Source organism: Monodelphis domestica, chromosome 5 (genome assembly GCF_027887165.1).
Source record: "Monodelphis domestica isolate mMonDom1 chromosome 5, mMonDom1.pri, whole genome shotgun sequence".
NCBI lineage: Eukaryota > Metazoa > Chordata > Mammalia > Didelphimorphia > Didelphidae > Monodelphis > Monodelphis domestica.
Genome location: NC_077231.1, coordinates 138,116,817 through 138,139,820, shown reverse-complemented (window position 1 = coordinate 138,139,820; position 23,004 = coordinate 138,116,817). Strand labels below are relative to the sequence as shown.

General features: G+C 36.4%; 1 protein-coding gene across 2 annotated transcripts in view; it reads left to right on the top strand.

The window, feature by feature from the left end:
* The window catches only part of ITPR2 (inositol 1,4,5-trisphosphate receptor type 2), a 561,528-nt gene that overhangs the window by 420,560 nt on the left and 117,964 nt on the right, over positions 1–23,004 (top strand). The gene's annotated exons all lie outside the window — the stretch shown is intronic.

Here is a 23,004-nt window from a genome sequence, read left to right as displayed (position 1 = left end):
CCTATCCTTCACCCAAGTATTACGACATGCTGTGATGGATCTAGATCTGGGCATCTATATCAAATACCGTCTGGATGGCTCACTATTTGACCTTCGCCACCTGACTGCAAAAACAAAGACAACAGAGAGACTCATCCTGGAAGCTCTCTTCGCAGATGACTGTGCTCTCATGGCCCACCAAGAAAATCATCTCCAAACCATTGTGGACAGGTTCTCCACCGCAACAAAACTGTTTGGCCTGACTATCAGCCTCAGCAAAACAGAGGTGCTGTTCCAACCTGCACCAGGGAGGCCAACGAACCAGCCGTGCATTACAATCGACGGCGCGCAGCTTTCTAACGTCAACACTTTCAAGTACCTGGGCGGCACCATCGCCAACGACGGGTCCCTAGACCATGAGATCAATGCCAGGATCCAAAAGGCCAGCCAGGCACTCGGGCGGCTGCACTCCAAAGTCCTCCAACACAGAGGTGTAAGCACTGCGACGAAGCTCAAAGTGTACAACGCAGTGGTCCTCAGCTCGCTCCTGTACGGCTGCGAGACATGGACACTGTACCGGAAGCACATGAAACAGCTGGAGCAATTCCACCAACGCTCTCTCCGGTCAATCATGAGGATCCGATGGCAGGACCGAATCACCAATCAGGAAGTCCTCGACAGAGCCAGCTCCACCAGCATCGAAGTCCTGGTCCTCAAAGCCCAGCTACGATGGTCTGGACACGTCATCCGCATGGACCCACAGCGAATACCAAGACAGGTATTCTATGGTGAACTGTCAGCTGGACTCAGGAAACAAGGCCGACCAAAGAAAAGATTCAAGGATCAGCTAAAGTCCAACTTAAAGTGGGCTGGCATGACACCAAAGCAACTAGAACTTGCTGCCTCTGACAGAAGCAGCTGGAGAACCCACATTAACCATGCCGCCACCTTTGAAGATGAGCAACATCGACATCTTGCCTCTGCGCATGAACGCCGACACCAGGCCACAACCGCACCTCTCGTAACAACTGGCGTCCCATTCCCCATGTGCCACAAACTGTGCGCCTCAGCCTTTGGACTCCAAAGCCACATGAGGGTACATCAATAGATGATAATGCACAAAGACAATCGTCATTCTCGGTCACCGAGAGACTACCACTATATATTGTAAACTCCTCTGTTTGTATTTTTAAAGACATTCACAAACTAGACCCAACCTGTCTTTCTAGTCTCAGTGGTAATCTTCCCCTTCTTGAATGCTGCAGTCTAGTAAAAATTGGCCTTTTTTTCTACAAGACTCTATGATTCCTCTCTTCATGATTTTGCATTGGTCAAGTGGTCATCCATATGAGTGTAATAATGGAGTGCTCCCTTCCATTTGTGCCCAAGGGAATCCCTTTCATTTTTAGGATGAATCTCAAGTACCGTCCTCTACCGGAACCTTTCTTGATCTCCACAACTGCCAGTGTATTCCCTCTTGAACTACCTTGTGTTTAATGATTTTATATCTATATACATAGATATAGATATAGATATAGATATAGATATAGGTAGATAGTCTTTATGTTTATTTAGTATTACTCATTGTCACCTTGTTAGAATGTAAGCTCCTTGAGTATAGAGATTAATCAGTTCTTTGTAGTTATATCCTAAGTGCCTAGTATATTGCCTGACATATAGGAGGTTCTAAAAAAATGCTTGCTAACTAAACAATTCAGAGTATTATTAAGGCACTAGTATATAGTGAATATTAGTGGACTAGGAAGGCCTGGGTTCTCATCTTATTTTTACCCTTTGCTATTTGTGTGATTTTGGATGAGTCACAACTACTCTGAACTTCAGTTTCCTCATGTGTTTAGTGAGGGTTTTAGACCTAATAAACTTGAAATTATTCTTCCCACTTAAAAATTCTGTGGTTCTATGAGCTTCCTCAATAAGTTTACAAAACGTAGTTTAAGAAACACCACTAAGTAAACACCAGGGAGCAATTTGACAGTAATTGATTTCTTATTAAATTTGGAAGGAGTTGTTGAGAAAATAAGTACTGAAATATTCGATTTAAACATTCAATGAAGAGATTTTTTTTTAGAATAATACCTTATATACACATACATTTTCCTTTGGTTAAAGAATACCAGCCAGACTAGGCTGACATAAACATATAGAAAAATAGATAAAATATTTATTAAATATTGTGTTTGTTCAGTCATGTTCAAATTTTGTGATCTCATAGACCATAGCACTCCACCCTTTTATCCTTCACTATTTCCCCAAAGTCTGTTCAAGCTTATGTTCCTTGTTTCCATGACACTCTCTATTCATTTCATCCTCTGCTATCCCTTCTCTTTTTTCCTTCAATCTTTCCCAACATCAGTGTTTTCCAATGAGTATTGTCTTTTCATTATGTGGCCAGTGTTTAAACTTTGGTGTCACTAGTTTATCTTCTATTGAATAGCCTGAATTAATTTATTCAAACACTAGCTAATTTTATCTCTTTCCTGTCCAAAAGAGTCCAAAAGACTCTTGAAAATCTTCTCCAGAGGCAGCTTGGTGTCTCAGAGCTAGACCTAGAGATGTGTTCCTGGATTCAAATCTGGACTCAGACACTTCTTAGCTGGGTGATCCTGGGCAAATCACTTAATACCAAAATACCTAACTCTAATTGCTCTTTTGCCTTAGAACCAATACTTAGTATCTATTCTAAGACAGAGGATAAAGTTTCAAAAAATCTCCCGCACTACAATTAGAAAAAGTTGATTCTGTAGCACCCAGCTTTCCTCCTCACAACCGCATAGTTCTACTGGAAAACCATGACTATGCAAACCTTTGCCAGCAAGGTAATGTCTACTTTTTAGTATGTTGTCTAGATTTGCTATAGTTTTCCTTCCAACGAATATGCATCTTTTAATTTCATAGTTACAGTTGCTTTCTTCAGTGATCTTTAAGCCCTAGAATATAAAATCTGCTTCTGCTTCTGTTTCTTCTCCTCTTCACTAGGAAATGATGAAACCTGTTTCCAGGATCTTAGATTTTTAATCTTAAGCTTCAAGTCAGCTTTTACTCTACTCTTTTACCTTCATCAAGAGGCCTCTAAATTCTTCACTTTTTGCTATCAGATTATTATCATCTGCATATCTGAGATTGTTTTTTTTTCATTTGAATAAGTTTATTTAGTCAATTTAGAACATTATTCCTCGGTTACAATAATCACATTATTTCCCTCCCTCCCCTCTACCCACTCTTCCCGCAACCAACATGCAATTTCATTGGGTATTACTTGTGTCCTTGATCAGAAACTATTTCCATGCTGTTGGTGTTTGCACTAGGATGTTCATTTAGAGTCTACATGCCCAACCATATCCCTTCGACCCATGTATTCAAGCGGTTGTTTTTCTTCTGTGTTTTTACTCCCGCAGTGTTTCCTCTGGATGTGGATAGTGGTTTTTCTTGTAGGTACCTCTGAATTGTTCTGGGTCACTGCATTACCACTAATGGAGAAGTCCATTACATTTGATTGTACCACAGTGTATCAATTTCTGTGTACAATGTTTTCCTGGTTCTGCTCCTCTCACTCTGCATCACTTCCTGGATGTTGTTCCAGTCTCCATGGAATTCCTCCACTCCATTCCTTTGAGCACAATAGTATTCCATCACCAACATATACCACAATTTGTTCAGCCATTCCCCAATTGAAGGGCATCCCCCCATTTTCCATTTTTTTTGTCACCAAAAAGAGTGCAGCTATGAATATTTTTGTACAAGTCTTTTTCCTTATTATCTCTTTGGGGTACAAACCCAGTATGGCTGGATCAAAGGGCAGACAGTCTTTTAGTGCCCTTTGGGCATAGTTCCAAATTGCCCTCCAGAATGGTTGGATCAATTCACAACTCCACCAGCAATGAATTAGTGTCCCTACTTTGCCACATCCCCTCCAGCATTCATTAGTTTCCTTTGCTGTCATGTTAGCCAATCTGCTAGGTGTGAGGTGATACCTCAGAGTTGTTTTGATTTGCATTTCTCTGATTCATATCTGAGATTGTTGATATTTTTCTCAGCAACCTTAATTCTGGGTTTTGATTTGTCTAACTTGGCATATCACCTGATATACTTTTCATATAAGTTAAATAAGTAAGGTAACAATGCACAGCATTTGTCATATGCCTTTCCCAATCTTAAAGCAATAAGTTGTTTTATATTTAGTTCTAGTTGTCGCTTCTTGACCTGCATACAGTTTCCTTGGGAGACAAGATGATCTGATAGTCTCATCTCTTGCCACATTTTGTTGTGATCCACAAAGACAAAGGATTTAGTGTAAGTCAATGAAATAGAAGTAGATATTTTTCTGGGCCTCCTTTGCTTTCCTTTTCCATAATGCATCAGTACTGGAAATTTTGGTCTTTAGTTCTACTGCCGCTTTGCAAACCAGCTTGTTCTTCCAGTAACTCTTTTAACTCTGATAATATTGCTGAAGCCTAGCTTGAAGAACCTTAAGCATAACCTTGCTGACATAAGAAATGATCACAATTGTTCAGTAATTTGAGCATTCTTTGGCATTGTCTTTCTATAGGATTGGGACATTAACTGATCTTTTCTAATTCAGTGGCCATTATTGAGTTTTTCAGATTTGTTGGCATGATGAGTACAGCTCTTTAATAGCATTATCTTCTAGGATGTTAAACAACTCTGCTGAAATCTTATTACCTCCACTTATCCTATTTTTAGCAATGCTATCTAAGGTCTACTTGACTTTACTCTCCAAGATATGTGACTCTAGATTAGTAATCACAACATCATTGTTGTCAGCAATGCTAAGATCTTTCTTGGAAAATTCTTATGTATATTATATCTTGCTACCTCTTCTTGATCTCTTATACTTCTGCCAAGTCCCTACAATTTATTCTATCATCTCCATTTTTTGCATGATGTCTTCTTTCTCATTCTATTATTCTTCTATTTCTTCATTCTGCTCATTTAGGAAAACTTTCTTATTTCTTCTCATTTTTTCCTCTGGAATTCTGCATTCAACTGGGCATATCTTCCCCCTTTGCTTTCCTTCTTTCTTTAGAAATTTGTAGGGTCTCCTCAGACAACCATTTTGCTTTCTTCTCTTCTTTTTCTTTTGGATTTTTGTTGTTGCTGCCTCCTATACAGTATTGCAAACTTTTATCCATAATTCTTGAAGCACTCTATCAGATCTAATCTTTTAAATCTATTCACTTCATATTCACAAGTGATTTTGTTGAAGTCATACCTATATATGATAGTTTTCCCAACTTTCTTCAATTTAAACCTAAATTTTGCAATAAGAATCTCATGATCTGAACTACAGTCCTGTATTAACTAACTTTATAGAGCTCCTTCGACTTTGCTTGCAAAGCATATAATCCGTCTGATTTCAGTGTTGACCATCTGTGTATAGAGCCATTTTTTTTGTCAAAAAAGTTTTTGCTATGACCAATGAGTTATATTGACAAAATTGTATTAGTTTCTATCCTGCTTTGTTCTGTATTCCAAAGATAAACTTGTCTGTTATTCCATTTATCTTTTCATTTCCTACTTTAGCATTCCAATCCTTTCTAATGAATGACATCTTTTTTTTGGTGTTATTTCTAGAAGATGTTGATTTTTATGGAATTGAGCAACTCTGGCCTCTTTGGCCTCAAGTGGCTGGAGGGTAGACTTCTATTGATGTGATATTGAATGATTTTACCTTAAATTTGAACAGATATTGTAATGTCATTTTTGAGATTATACTTCAATGTTGCTTTTCTTATCCTTTTAAATGCTTACTATGTGTTGGATGTTAAGCTAAGCTTCTTAATTCCAAGACACAAAATTCTAAGAATGGGTCATATAATTCATGAATTTATATCTGAAAGGGACCTCAGATTTCAGATAACTTCGTCCATCCCTTTTATGTGTTTGTCATGGCCTAGGGATTTTATGCAAGAGATTCTTGGACTAACATGAACCAGTTTCAGTGTTCGCCTTGGTCCTATTGACTTTAGAGCTCTTACTCCAGAATAAAATTCTAGAGAAGTCTCTAAAAGTTAGAGGTAGGGTGGGGTCAAGAATATGAATGTTGTCTAGATATATTGGAGAAAGTCTATAGAAAATATTGTACCCAATATGGTCTTTGTAGGATAGTTGTTTGGTTGTTTTTAGTGGCATCTAATTCTTCATGGCCTCATTTGGGGTCTTCTTGGCAAAGATCCTAGGGTGATTTGCCATTTCTTCCTGCATTTCATTTTAAAGGTGAAGAAATTGAGGCTAGTAGGGTTAAATGACTTGCTTAAGGCCAGTAAGTGTCTGAAGCCAGATTTGAACTCAGGAGAATGAGTCTTTCTGACTCTAGGTCTGGCAGTCTATTCATTGTACCACTTACCTGAATCGTTAAAGGTTTAGTTAGATATAGATAAGCAGAGAGGGAGGGAGGATATGACATATTGCTTCTGTTCTTCCACTTTCTCATGGAATCTTTTCAGACAACAAATCCTTCATCTCTCCTTCCTTTACCACCAGCTTTTAGATGTATGAGATTCGAAGAGAGAGATCATAGGTTCAAAACTTAGCTGTGATACTTAATACCTGAGTACTCTTAGATAAGTCACGTAATAGTTATAGATCTTAGTCTCTTCCTCTTTAAAATGACAGATTTGGAACAGGTCACTTTGAAAGTCCTTTCCAGTTTTAAACCTGTACTTTGTTTCTTGGCACATAATAATAACAATAGTAGTAATGCTTAATAATGATTTAATTGCAATCTATTATCCTACCATTGCATTTTTCTTAAATGAATACTTTACACTTTTAAAGGGTTTCCCAAGAATTCTGAGAAATCCTATATTACTCTTCTGAATATATTGGTTATGTGTATGTGTCTGGCCTTCCTTGCATTAGGTTGTAAGCTCCTTTAAAACATCCTCAGAATCTAGCTCAGTGTACCAAATATAGTAGGTGCTAAATAAATATTTCATTTGAATTCCAGTTAGGAGGAACAGCTTAAACAAAGGCAAGAAGGTAGAAATAACTAACATTGGTTGAAAGTTCAAAGAAGAGCCAACCTGTAGAGTATCTGTTGTATAGTAACTTGGATAGGTATATTGAGCCAAGTCATTGATTCATATGAATTCCAGGAGACAACTTGGTGGATAACTATAGAATTTTGACAGTGTAAAGATGATCTAATTCATTTTTAAATCTTTATCTATATTGCCCACTAAAAATCAATGAATGAAAAGCTGGTAAATACAATGACACTCATAGCAAATCAGCCAGCTGAAAATGCATTCTAATCTTCTCCTACCCCTTGCCTAAGCATTAAGAGTACAAGTTTTACTACTAAAAGTGGCCATACAGGTAATCTAGAGATGAGGAAATGACTCCCAGGGTGTTACAGAGGTTAAGTGCCTTACTCAGGGCCACATGGCTAGTATGTAGACAAACTGGGATTAAAATGAAGGTTCTCTAAGGACCTAAAGTCAGTGCTTTTCACCATATGTGCTATTATAAAATTTGAATGATGTCTTTATGATTGTCCTTTTACTCTTATGAAATCTTGGAAATGTTAAGGCATTAGATAAAAAAAAATCAATTTTAATCAAGCCTATGAATAATTATAGTAAAATATGAGCCAAAGGGAAAAAATCATTGTAGAGTGTTACATTGAAACACCCAATCATGACCATATGACTACATTTTGTGTGTGTGTCTACATATGTCTACCTGCAGTGCTTACTGAATAACTTGTTTTTCCAGCTCCAGTATCAATGAAGAAAGGTCAACCATATAACTAACATTTTTTCTTGTAGACACAGAGTGTAAACATATGATTTATAGTAGGTTGGAAGGACATGAGGATCCAACTAACACTTTTTTAGTCAATACATCTAGGGGTAGAATATTAAGGTGATTGATTTAAATCTCCTGATTTAATGGCTGGGAAAGGAGTACAGGCATTATGGTAGATATGCATAATAAGACACAAGATAAAATTGCTTTGCTTTTTTTTCCCCTTAGAATGTTATCCCTGATACTGTTTTAGTTCAATTCAGCAAACATAAATTAAGTACCTACTATGTGTAAAACACTAGTTTCAGAATTATTTATTAAATTATTAAAGATAATATAATAAATTATAAAAATATAAATTATAAATACTATGATAAAGTAATAAAAATAAACTAATTAAAGTAAACTATTTTATGTAGCTCAGAGGAGTGAGACCACTATGAGACAACAGTGCCTGAGGACAAACCACTGAAACCAAGAACTAGATCTCAGAAAAGAAAATAATTTACCCAAAACCTGGCAGTAAAAAACCAAACCAAACCCCTTTTTCTATTCAATCCTTGTGGTTATGCACCTCTGCAGCATGGAAGAAATCCACCTGGCAAGTCCCTTGTCAGGACTCAAGCTATTGATTTTAACTATTGACTTGAACAATTCTGGGGTACCAGTAGGTTCACTGGAACACCATATAGTCATAGTTTTGGAGATGTAAGGGGCTCTATTAGAGCTCATTTAGTACAACTTCTTTTTATGGTTGAGAAAACTAAAGCTCAGGGAAGTGAGTCTAAGGCAAAACAATACGTGATAATGGTGGGATTTGAGCTGAAATCCTTTGACTCCAGAACCTGTGCATTTTCTGTCCTACCATGCTTTGGTCCAAAGAATGTCCTTCAAAACCTGCACCTCTTTCCAAATTTCTTGTCTCTGTTAAAGATACCAACATCCATCCTTCCAATCACCCAGGATTGAAATTTCACTTTTGATTCTGCCTTCTCCCTCTCCATTTTCCCCTCCCCTGGCATAAGTTTTTGAATATTAACCAATTTATTGTCCTCAATATCTCCTTGCACTTACTCTCTCTTCTTTACTCATATTGCTATTGCACCAGTTTAGCTTTTCTTTACTACTTCCATTTTTTCTTGTGATCACTCTTTGATTTCTTTGTCTCCCATAAACATAACTAGCAGTTTTTTCATTATGACAAGTAGCACAGACTATGCTAAAGCAAATGCCAAGATATATGCCATGGGGAGAGCATGGAGTTTGGAAAGTGGGAACTGGGCTGGGCCAGATGGCTATCTGGTAGCTTTCCATTTTAACTAAGTGTTAAGCTCTGCTCTTTCTGTTGAAGCTGTGAAGGACAGTAAACTCTGTCAACACTTTAATTTCCATATCATGAGCCAAAACCCTGGTATTCCTCCTCAGTTATGATTTTGCTGCTTTCAGTCTCTTCTTTCATGATCTTACATAGCACTGCCAAAATAATTGCTCTCATTTTTGCGTGTCTGATTGTACTACGTTCCTTTTTGAAAACATTTAGTCTTTTCCTCTTATTCTTTTGAGACTTGATCTACACCAGTCTCTCTGCCCTTTTGGCATTTCATCTCTCTCCTTCTCTCTCCAACTTTCCAGGTTTCTATGACATCTCTCTCTTTCTAGGCTGAATTATGTATTTTCTCATTTCCACTGAGGCTTGGAGGCACCATTGTTTTACTCCTGCCAATCCCATTGTCACCATCCCTACCTTAGCAACAGCTGCTCAGTTCCAAGTATTACCTCCATCATTCTTCAGACAAAGTGCTAGGATTCTTATGAAATGAGCCATCCCAAGACAATATGCCTGAGTCCAAATTAAATCACATTTCTAACTCTTTTTAAAACCCTTACCATCCATCTTGGAATCCATACTGTGTATTGGTTCCAAGGCAGAAGAGTGGTAAGGGCTAGGGAATGGGGATGAAGTGACTTGCCCAGGGTCACACAGCTGAGAAGTGTCTGAGGCCAGATTTGAACCTAGGATCTCCTGTCTCTAGGTTTGGCTCTCAATTCACTGAGTTACCCAGCTGCCCCCTATAACTCCTTTGTTAGACCCTTAGCCCCATTCTGCCCCACAAAAGGGTCCCTCAAATACCTATGCAAACTTCAAAACTCTCTTGTCTTGATTAAAAGTCCATAGACTTTATTTCTCAGTTAGGATGGCTGAATTCTGTTCATCTCTTCTCTTATGTGAAAGATCCTTCAAATGAGGCTAGAGAAAAGTGCTTTCACTTCTTTCTATTTACCTCTCCATCTTCTCTCATGAAAGTTCAAATCTGGCCTCAATTACTTAACTATGTGACCCTAGACAAATCACTTAATTTCCATATATCTCAGTTAATTCAGCTGTAAAAACAGAAATAATATCATCTACCTTCCAGGATTTTTGTGAGGATCCAGTGAGATAATATTTGCAAAGCACTTCACTTAGTAGAGGCACTATAGTGCCTATAGTACAGGCACTTTATAATTACTTATTTCCTTCTCTTTCATGTCTTTCCTGCTTTAACCCCCTCCAAACCAAGGTGAAGCCATGCAGTTTACCCTGACACTTGGATCAGCCTCAAGAAAGTACCAGAAGTAACAAAATGTAGAGATGAAATGCAACAACTGGAGGCATTTGCAATCTGGAAAGAAACCTATAGATATACCTAGGCAGCCTAGGACTTCAGAGAAGTTGCTATAATGGGGGTTAGATGACTTCTGATGTCCATTCCAGCTATAAATCTGTGATACAGTTTAAAAAAATGTCTGTTCTTTGACTAGTTTTTATAACACAACAAATAGCAGAATTAAGATTTATACCTAGTTCCTCCAATTCCAAGTTCATAACCCTTTTTACTATATCAGATTTAATAGAATGTAATCTGGGGTTATGATTACATCATGGATGTAGGGGAGGGACATTTTAGGTTGATTCTTAAAGAAAATATTGGACATGAATTGGAAGGAAGAAGTAGAGAGGACCTATTTCTTTTGAAATGGCAGAAGTAAATTAAATGAAGCATATATTTATTAAGTACTTAAGATGTACGTAAGTACTGCTGTTTACCAAGATAAATAAGCTTAAGTGTAGTGGGAAGAGGATGATGTCAGCATGACTCTAAAACCAGCATTCTTTTAGTTTAGGTAGAATGTTGGGATGAAATGAGGCACTAGTTAGTCATTGAACATTTAACAAAAGAGGAATTTTATTTTGCCCCAAATGCATTAAGAATACGAAAAAGTTTAAAGAAGCACTTAGCTCTTCTAGACATATCCTGATTTGCCTCCAGCTGGGAACACTTTTGGTCAGCAAATACTTAGAGTATGAATACTTACATGATCATAGGCACCTATCAAGTCCCTACTGCAGAGAGATGGGGCTTTTCATCTTTTGACCAGAAAGCTTCATCGGAGAAGCTGAGAACATTCTGGTTGCATGGTGGTAGGAAACTTCTTCAGGGGGCCTGAGACTATTAGTAGGGAAGTTTGGGCAGAAGAAAGTTGAGTCAGGAAGGTCCTATCACAGATGATGTGAACACAAATAAGTATCATGCAAAATAGAATATAGATACAAAAGAGAAAAATCAGCAAAGATTTCAGGAGAGAATTTAAAAAACCTTTAAATGAGGGAAGTTAGTGAAGGCTTAATGACAAATGTAGGATTTTACAAGTACATCAACATACTATGGTTTTAAAAAAATTTAAACTGGTCCCCTATAAAAATAATAACTTTAGTTATTATTATACAACGTGGTAAAAAGGAAAGCTGATGAACTTTGTGATAAAATTATTACTACTTTCTCCAGCACCAGTAATAATTAGAAAAAGAGTTCTATGTTTTAAAACTGATTATCTTTAATGATTATGTTTACTGCTTATTTAAAAAAATTTAAAAAATCACTGAATTAAATTGACTTTTATTTGCTGGATGGGGCTAGATGCAGATCTAGGCCTATGATTTTATTGATGTGGGGAAATCAGAGTGTCAAAAACCTCCTATTGGTATGGATCAGTAGCTTATAATCTTTGAGAGTTGCTTATGGGCATTGAGAAATTAAAAGATCATACAATGTACATGTCAGAGACAGGACTCAAACCTCGTTCTTCCTGACACCAAAGTCAACCCTCTATCCCCCTTGCACACTCTTTAAATTGATTATAATTTAAGTAAAATAGATATAGTAGTTAGCTACTTCTTTCCTTCCTTTATAACTAACATTGATCATTTAATTTTTAATTCATCAGCTCATTGTCTTTTTTTTTTTGTTTTGTTTTGTTGTTTGTTTAGTTAAAGTAAACTTATTAGGGAGGAGTGACATTTGTTTCATTACTTCATTTTTTTCCCATCAGATTTGCTATGTGAAAAGCTGAAATTCATTTGAATAGTGATTTTTTTTTTTGGGTTTGGAGAACTAAAAAATTAACAAAATTCTTTCTTTTCTTTTTTTTTTAACTGAAGGTATTAATTAAACAGCTATAGATAAAAAATTTGTAAAGGTATATTGCCTCCAGTCTGCTGTCTCTAAAAAAGGAACCTGAAATTGAAAATGCTTTCAAATAGTCAATTTCAGAGTTTTTGAAAACCATTACAGTGCTTTCTATCTGCTTACCTGCTTTTGTTCACTTCTTTTTAAATTTGAATCATTTATGTATTTCATATTGAATTTCCTAGTACAGTGACATTAGAGTCAATGAAATAGTCATGAAATAATCACTGTAATTCCAAATATTTCTTCCACTTTATATTTAGGAGTATTAGCAACATAAAAGTAAATGCAGCATTTTTGTGTTGTATATAAAACATAGTACAAAAGAAAAGTATTTAATGCTTCACCCTTGAATCTGTTTTTCTTCTCAATTCAAGATCTCAAGCTATTTTAGGAACTTAAAACTTGATATATATTCTCTTTGAGTTAACATTGCTAATATTATTGTTTTTTTTTTTTGAGATAGGTAGACTGAGAAATAGTTAAATAAGCATGTTTTGCTTCCTTTCATGGAAGGTAAATGAGAAATTAGAAAATACCTCCTAGGAATCTTGGGATCTCTACGCCCTCCAGAATTTATATAATAGAATAGTGATTCTCAAAATTTTTCTGGTTATATGGCCAGTTTAGCAAGACCACTACAACATAATAATACAAATATTTATTATGTGTTTTTTTTTGCAACAGTATAAGGCTGATACAAAATTAAGATAATATAAGACCCTTCCCCTCATGGCTTTAATAGGATAAGAAAGATAGTTATAAAATGTTATGTTAATGTATGAATGAATGAAAACACAATTTAATATGTGAAATCCAGTGGAGGATGATCTCTATCAATCAAAGGCATAAGAAAATACTTTTCTGGAGAGTTAACACATAGGTGTGATAGGAAGAGACCTCTTGTAAAATGAAAAACAAAATTAATCCTAGAAGCTCAGAGTTGTTAAGGGAACTCAGAGAGAATCTAAGTCAATCCTACTCTCAAGCATGAACCACCACTACCAGCCCAGAAGGGGGTCATCCCTGTGAGCTAACATGATTTCTCTTAAGATCAGGTCATGCCAATGGAGCTTAATTTCCTTTTTGGTCAGTGTAACTGTATATCAGTTTATCAATAGACTGATAGCTCAGGAAATGCTGTGTATATGGTTAGTCTAGTTCTAGATCCCCAGGAAGGATTCCCATGCTTCTTAAATCTAACTATAATGCTTGCATTTCAAATACAAATCATTGTTGGTATATCCAGCAAAAAGACTGGAAGTATTCATGAGTTCATCACCAAGCCAGTGGAGTCTCATCTGTTGAAGCTGAGGAACTTCACATGGCATCTGGCAAAACAAAACCAACTCTACTTAATAAGACTGACAGATTCCAAGTGGTCCTGCATTTGGTACAAGACTGAGCAAAGAAGAGCAAAGAGACATAGTTTTTTTTTTCCAATTGACCAGTCAAGGGTCAATTTTCAAATAGATCTAGCAACTAGATGAGGATTAACACAGAACACAATTGTTATCCTCAAATATTTAAAGACCTCTCATATAGAAAGATAATTATACTTTTTATACTTGGTCTTGGAAACAAGAAGCAATGGCTTTCTAACCATAATATAATTATATAATGCAGTAGATAAAACCAGTTCTACAATGTCACATTGATGCTTTTTGAGAGCTGCACCTGTGGTCTCCCAAAGTGTAGGGTCCTTCTGACTAGGTGGAGCAGTCAGGCAAATAAGAGATGAGAGACAACTGAGTGCTCAAACCTGTGCTTGGGTGTCACTCAGTCATTCAGCCATTACATGGGGTTTGCATTTATTTTATAGCTTCAGTGAACACATGCTTTTCTGGCACACAATTTCATTCTCAACATACATGTTTCTATAGAACCTAACAACAGATACGAAGCTCAAGGTGATAGTCAACAAAACATTATTGCTAAGTGCAGGGTCAGAGGATAGAATCAACATGGCACAGATTTGCCAAAAGTTTTTATGCCTAGAAAAGAGGGTCTTCTAAGTGGGTATACAATTTAGTTTAATTTTGTAAGTGGGATCTTCTGGTAATATTCTGGGGGACAGAGTGGGACATCTGTATTAACCCTGCAAGCATGTTGTTCTCATCTGTTTTTCCTGGGGCTAGTTAAGAATAATAATCATAACAATTCCAATAATAAGGGGATATTAATAAGGAAAGTCACTTAGGGGGGTTTCAGTGGGTGTTCCCATCCTTCTTGGGGCTGCTTTACAGTCCCCAGTTTCCACATGTGACTGTGTGGTCTTTGATGACTTCCAGCAGCTGCTCAATATAAGGAAAAGCTTTCTGGTACTTACAAGTGTGCATCAATGATCTGACCTACCACTGGATGTCTTCAAGCAGAAGCTGGATGGATACTTGCTAGGAATGTTGTTTTGGGACAGGATTCATGCTTTGTGTTGGCCCAGATGACCTCTGAGGTCTGCTTCCAATTCTGAGCTCCTACATTTAATTTTGTTTTTCATTTACAAGAGACCCACTGCTGTGACAGCCAGATGCTAAAGCAAATAAATGGTTGGCAGGGAATGAATGACTGCAAATGATTGTTGACTGCAGTGCCACAGGCCAGAACCAGTTTTTTCCTATTTCCAGAAGCATTTTTAAAAAATGTTCTCTTCAAACTACTGCATTCTTTTCTGTTGAAGAGAAGTTGCTTGCTAGGACATTTGTTTGTCATCTGATTAATGGAACAGATTTAAGGTTTTCATGCATGTTATCCCGCTTACTTAACCTGGTAGCCTGGTTGAGGAAAGACAGAAGAGAATTTAATATTTTTATTATTCAAATTCTTTTTGTGCTTAGAAAATTGCTTGTCTTTACTCAGAGTCCCCATTATAATTGACTCAGGATGTGTGAGGTGGCTTTAGAAGAAAGTCACAAAGTAAATTATGTACAGTATAGTTACAGTGCTGTTAAAGCCATTGGGACAGACAGGAAAAGGGTAATGTAGAACATTTAAGATATCAACCTGATATTACAAAAATATTTAAGCAGGAAAACTGAGTTAATATAGCATTCATTTCCTTACCTGCTGCTGCTACAAATGCATTCTCCTATAGGACCTCCAGAAAACATGGAGGAGCTTTGGAACTTGAGCTGGTGATACCTCCATATATTCATTCTGCTCTAGCTCTAACAGCTTTTTTTCTTTCAATTCAGCATTTCTTGTGGGGGGAGCAAATTTAAATGTATCCATTTATTTGTTACATTAAAATTCCCAGTTAATTCTCTCCCTCTCTTCCTTTTCCCCATTAGAGAAGGCATCATTTGACAAAAGATATATGTATATATAAAACTATGCTTTTTTAATTTCTGTTTATTAGTGCTTTCTCTGGAGGTGAGCATACACAAATAATTCTTCAAGTAATACTTCTGTTCATGTATATAATGTTCTCTTGGTTCTGCTGAAATACCATCTTATACCAACCATGCTCTTTCAAATCCTGGCCCTTTTCTGCCACTAGGATATCTCTAGCCCCACCCTCCTCCCATTTCTTGTTCTTTATCTAAAAGAGTGGGTTGGCCCATTGACCTATTGTTCTACTCACCATCCCTGGGACTTCTTGGACAAAAATGCAATTCCTTGACCACTAGTCCTCATTTATGTGGAGCCATATCCTATTAAAAAGATGTGAGCTCGTTGAGGGAGTGGACTTCCACTTTTGCATTTGTAGCTCCAACATATAACATGGTGCTTGGCACATAGTAATCACTTTATACATACTTATTCACACAAATGCACTGGTTTATAGCTTTTTTCCCTTCTGAAATAAACTCCTTAAATTCATTCTCAATTTTCCCCAAGTGAGGATTTTTTTAGGAGTCCTGTTTAGGAGCCCTACGGAGAGTTCCCTGACATAATATTCAATTCACTACACATACTTGACTACTTCAGTGGTGGTAATCTTATCCCTGACAATATTTCACTTTAGATGGACTCAGTGCTTTGAATCATTGGAATCTTCTTCGGGTGTACTTGCCCTAACTTTAACATTCTCATGCCATTCCTTCTTCCCATCTTGTTAGTGAAAGGAGGACTGGGACTCTGAAAGAGACTCAATTTTACAAATATTTATTAAATGCTTATAGTGCTCAGAGTACTGTGCTAGGTTCAAAACATACAAAGTTTAAAGTAGCTAAGATTCCTGCCTTTATGAAACTTGAATCTAGCAGGGAGAGATGACACATACACACGCAGCTAGGTGGTGTATTACATAGAGTCCAAATATGCCCTCAGAGTCTTGATATAAAAATCCTTCTTAGACGGATGGGAGATGATAACCACCCACCTATGGACCTTCTCAGGGCCAGTAAAGCACAAAACCCCTTGGCTCTAGAAATAAAGTTTATTTTTTTATAATAGGAGTAAAAGGGAAATGATAAATAAGTTCCTAAAACCATAGATCTAATCTCCACCCACTCTCTTTCACCTCCACGTGAATTATTTCTTCTTCTTGAGAATTCACTTAAGCTACTCTAAACTCCTCCTCTCTACCTAAGACCCAGAAAAATCCAGCTATCTGACTATAAACTAACCTACTTAATATGGATTATCAAAAAGGATAAAGAGGAAGGACTCAGATGTATTTGAGCCCTTACCTAAAGCTTGGGGTTGGCTTCACTAGGTAACCCAGAGTCCCAGGTGACAAACCCTTGGGATTACCTTAGCCAAGTCGATTTATGACAGATGGATCACAGGCAGATGGTCTCTGTACTTCAGGGAAAAAGCAGTCCACTCCAAGGCAAACTCTCAAACCCAGGAATCACTAACCTCTCCATAAGAACTACGAGTTCCAAGGGAAAATGCCAGAGCAAAGATCCTCCCTCCAGCTTAGCCAAAACAGGAGTGACAGTTAAAACAGTCAAATCCCAAAATCTTTCCCCCCAAGGCTTGTATCAAAATTCTCCTTTCCTCTTAAAGCTAATCCATGAAATTTACTCTATCCCTTACTTATTTCCTACAGTCTTAACTAGTTCTATAATCCTGGGCAAGCCACTTAACTTCCATTTGCCTCAGTTTTCTCAACTGAAAAATAGGTCACTAGAAACACATACCTCTCAGGGTTGTGAAAATTAAATGAGAGGGGGAGCTGGGTGGCTCAGTGGATTGAGAGCCAGACCTAGAGATGGGAGGTCCTAGGTTCAAATCTGGCCTCAGACATTTCCTAGCTGTGTGACCCTGGGTAAGTCACTTGACCCCCATTGCCTAGCCCTTACCATTCTTCTGCCTTGGAGCCAATACACAGTATTGACTCTAAGATGGAAGGTAAGGGTTTAAAAAAAAAGAAAATTAAATGAGATACTATTTATAAAGTGCTTGGCACAGTACCTGGCACATAGTATGTGCAATCTAAATGTTTATCCCCTTTCCTTCCACAAATTTTAATAGAAAACAATTCACAACAAATAGTATTAAAAAGTGATATGATATGTTGGGGGAAGGTAATTGCCAACTGGAAAACTTGGGTGGGCTGATAAAGCTTCATTGAGGGGGTGTCATTGAAATTAGACTTTTAAGAACAAAGAATAATTTAGTAGCCAAGAGGGCATCTGGGAACAACATTATACGAGGCATGAGAGCAGGATAGTGTTAAATAGTTCAATTTATCTGGAGCATAGAAAATCTGGAAAAAATTAGGCTAAAAATAGAGTATTTCCAAATTGAATGCTAAAAATTTCCAAAATTAATACTAAGAAAATAATGAAATATAATAAGTAGACATTGGGAACTAATGAAGAATTTTGAGCAGAAGAGTAGTATAAACAGATCTATGAATTTATTTATACTACTTCTGCTCAAAATTCCTTTGAATATAATTCTTACAGAGCAGCAGCCCAGAAGATTGACTGTGTTAGAGTTTACCATAGACTTTTATAACCTGTTTCATGCCTTTTCAAATCAGGCAATAATTTGTCATGAAGATGTACCCTCATCAAGGTTCCTGTTTTCATTGTCAACTCTTAGACTTACCCACAGGTGCTCTCTCCTTAACCTCTAATGGGAATTTGACTTAATAAAATTGCCTTGGTTTTATTGTTAATAATAATGATAATAACTAATATTTACATAGACACTTTAAGGTTTGCAAAGCGATTTACATACCCAACAATCTGTGACCTAAGGGCTATTATTGTTCTCATTTTACAGATGTGGAAAATGATACACAGAAAGATAAAATAACTTGTCCTCAGGCACAAAGTTAGCATCTAAGATGAGAATCGAACCTAGGTCTTCTTGACTCCAAGTCTAGTGCTCTACTTTGTCAAGTAGATCCCCCCACCCCGGGGGGGAGGGAAATGAAGGGAAGAGCTAAAAAAAAATACAGCATGATTAAAATCCTTTGTTTTATTGATTACAAGTGAAGTTTCACAAAAATGAATATATTTTTTAAATCTTGTATGAGCCATTAATGTGATTAATTCTTTTATCCAAAGAACCAAGTGAATAAGATCTAAGATCTGATTCTGATTCTTGGCTATGATCAGCAAGTCATTAGATTTCCTATTTTCCTTTTGTGACTTCTTAGACAATTTATTTGCTTTTGATGTAGAGAAAACAAGTCCTTGAGAGAAGCAGTGAAGCCAAGAGGATAGAGAGCTGACCTTGGAGCCAAGAAGTCTTATATTCAAATTCTATTTCTCATACCTGCTGTCTGTGTGACCTTGGGGAAATTATCTAACAATTTAGTGCTTTAGACGAATCTCTAAGCTTATATATCACAGAACAGGTTACAATCTAAATCAAAAGAGAATGTTTCCCCATCTAGAGTTCTCTATACTAGTAAAATTGTAGCTCTACTAAAAAAAAAATACTAGCTCTGGGTTTGAATTTTTATTCACACATTTATGTCATGCAACAAACCACTTAACCCTTCTGAGATTCAGATTCCTCATCTATAAGATGATGATAATACTTTCAGTACCTACTTTATAAGGTTGTTATAGAGGAAAACATTCTATTAACTATAAAACTCTCATATGAATGACAACTATTATATTTATTGTTCTCATGCCTTGCTTAATTCATTTCCATTCTGAATGACCTTTTACTCTGGGGCACTTCTAAAAACCAGCCACAGCTTCAGTGAGAAGCTTTAACTAAGTGTTTTGCTAACTCAATATATTACCCAGAAAGAAAGCCTACCATGAAAACAAATTGGTTGATGCTTATAAGATGTAGTTATTTTGGTTACTAAATTAATGTTACAATCATGGTTTAATACCCTTTTTATTTATATTTTCAAATTCAAGACCATTTTTGGTAATAGGGATATTAGGATAACAAAAAACAGTAGGATTCAGTGATTTACATAGGGACATAAAAGACTTTCTTTATGCCTTTATTCCTCTTTTTCTACCTCAAAATCACCAGCAAGTAAATTGCTGACTGTCTAAAAATGTGGATTTTATAAATGGAAATCCACAAATATCAAAAAACACTAAGAAATAGTTATTGTTGAATGCCTCTTGGCTGCAATATCTTGATTCTTCATACCTTTACTAACAGAGACTAAACTTGATATATGCATGAAATCTCAATAATTAAGAAGGAAATTCATTTGGTAAGAAGAAGTTGGCCCAAGTGTTAAAACTGGCCCAGTCATCTTTATCTGATTAAATCAGGAGAAGTATCAATTCAAAATTAGTCAGTTCTGTCATCTAGTGGTCCTGATTTATGTGTTTATTTGGTATATACGTGTATATATGAATGTGTATTCATATGCAGATATATATCACTCAATTGCTTGGACCAGATCTATAATTGCATTATTATCAGTATCTCAATTGTTCTCTCTGAAAAGAAAGTTGACACCAGTTCTGCCTCTTTTAGTCTGCCTGAGACATTGAGAGAGGTACAGTATGACAGAGGTGATATGTGCTAGAGACAAATCTTGAACCCAGGTCTTCTTGAATCTAAGATAAACTCTATATCCACCTGCCTACATTCGGGACTCCCCTGCCCTATCAATACATATGTACTTGTGTGTACATGAACTTACCATGTCAAATATTTTAAATTTTTTTATATTTAAATTTTCTCAATTACATGTACAAAAAACAAATTTTAATATTACTTTTTAAAAAACAGTTCTAAGTTTTTTCCATTTTCCTTCCTGCCTCCTTCCCTCTCTTTCTCACACCTCTGTTCTTCCTGTAATGGTTAGACAATATGATATAGATTTTACATGTGCAGTTATAGAAAACATTTTTCCATAGTAGTCAGTTTGCAGAAAAGATCTCAAGAAAAATAAGAAAGTGAAATATAGTATGCTTTGGTCTTAATTAGACTATCAGTTCTTTTTCTGAAGCAGATGATATTTTTCATCATGATTTTCTAGGATTGTCTTAGATTGCTGTATTGCTGAGAATAACTAGGTCACTCAGTTTATCAAAAAATATTGTTACTGTGTGCAGTGTTCTTCTGGTCTGCTCCCTTCACTTTGCATCAGATCATGAGTCTTTCCAGTTTTTTTCTTAAATTTTTTCTTAAATTATTTTGCTTGTCATTACTTATAGCACAATAATATTCTATTGTAATCATATACCACAACTTGTTCAGCCATCCCCCAATTGATGGACAACACCTTAATTTCCAATTTCTGCTAACACAAAAAGAGCTGCTATAAATATTTTTGTACAAAGAGGTACTTTCACTTTTGTTTAAGGATCTCTTTGGAATAAAGATTTAGTAGTGGTATTGCAGGATCAAAGGGTATATATCATTTTTAGAGTCCTTTGGGCAAAGTCCCAAACTGTCCTCCAGAATGCTTGTATGAGATCACAACTCCACCAACAGTGCATTAGTATCTCAGTTTCCTCATGCCTTCTCCAACATTTATCATTTTCCCTTTCTGTCAGATTGGCCAATCTGATAACTATGAGGTGGTAGCTCAGAGTTGTTTTAATTTTTATTTCTCTAATCAAGAGGGATTTAGACCATTTTTTCATATGAGCATTGATGGCTTCATTTCTTTATCTGAAAACTGCTCGTTAATAGCCTTTGACCATTTATCAATTGCAGAATGACTTAGGAATATTTATATTTTTAATAAAGTATATGTAAATTCAAAATTATAGTTAGAACATATAATGTATATATATATATACACACACATTCATGGATATATGCCCATCTATGTATGTATATATAATATATATCAACTCAGCAAGCATTTATTTTGTACTTACTATATCCAAGCCATGCTTAAGCATTAGAAATACAAATATAATTAGAAAGAATAAGTCTTTGCCCTCAAAGAGATTACACTCTAATAGCAGATAACACATAAAAGGAAACTGAAAAAAGGGGAAATATATTCATTAGAAGGAGACAGAGGTTCATAAATAAAGTCTGTAGTGTAGCCTAGAGAAAGAATGAAATATAGCCCAGGAGTCATTCATAAATAGAATCTTGGAATGAGCTCAGTGGCACAGTGGACAGAATATTGGATCCAGAATCAGGAAGGCTTGAGTTAAAATTTGACCTGGTGTACTAGGTGTGTGTGACCCTGGAGAAGTTACTTAACCTTTATCTGCCTCACTTTCCTCAAGTATAAAATGAGTTCAAATTAGGACTCAGATCCTTACTAGCTGTGTGGTTCTGGGTAAGTCATTTTACCCCATTTGCCTCAGTTTCCTTAACTGTAAAATGAGCTGGAGAAGGAAATGGCAAATCACTCTAGTATCTTTGCCAAAAAAAACCCTAAAACCTTATAGGGTCATGAAAAGTCAGACACAAATTGAGCAACAAAACAACAACAACAATGTATCTACTTATTCCCAGAAAATAGCACTCATTGGTCAGTCCTATAACCTTCTGGACCAGGCACAATTTTAATACTTCAGAGTTTGGCATGTTGCCATAATTCACCATCGCTCTGAAGATGTGGTTGTTTAAAATATGTTGTTTTCTCTCCAGGAGCAGCTTGAGGCTATTGAAATCACTATCTGGACCAGGATAGAATTTCACTGGCACAGGGAACTCAAAGGGGAGGATCTTCCTTCACCCATGCAGTTGACTCCTTCTCTATTACTTATGGTCTTAAGGAGATGCCAGAACAAAGATACCAAACTGGGGGCTGGTCGAGGCCAGCAAAACTCTCTGGTGCTCTTGGAACCAGATTAAAATGGAATTGGGAGATGTTTAACAAAAAATTAATAAAATTACAATATAACAAAGAACATATTAACTTGTGGTTTTCTAGAGGGCATCCATTTCTATCTGAGTTTGACACCACTGACCTAGAACACTGAATCTTGTCCAGGGTCATTGAGCCACTATGTTTGGAATTTGAACCCAAGTCTTCTGGCTAGGAGTCCAGTTTTATATACACTACATCAGCAATTGTCAGACTCAAACAGAAACGGATCCTTGTGGGCTGCATATTGACTTTAAAAATCACGAATTCATAGAAATTCTTACTACAGTACGTGTGTTGCTGATGTTCTCTTAATCATATTTTTATAGTATCTGTCATTTTCTTTATTTGGTATTTCCCCTCTTTGAAACTTATCAATGCTTTCAAAACTGTGTCACCTCTAGCCCAGATTTCTTCTTGTGTACTAAGTCTAGTACTGATTTAATATCTGGAATATTTTTTTTTACTTCCTCAGATAGAAGCTTCTGTAAATGAGATGTTAGAATCCATAGTATATTAGATCTATAGTCGGTGGTTATGCAAATTGTTTCTTAT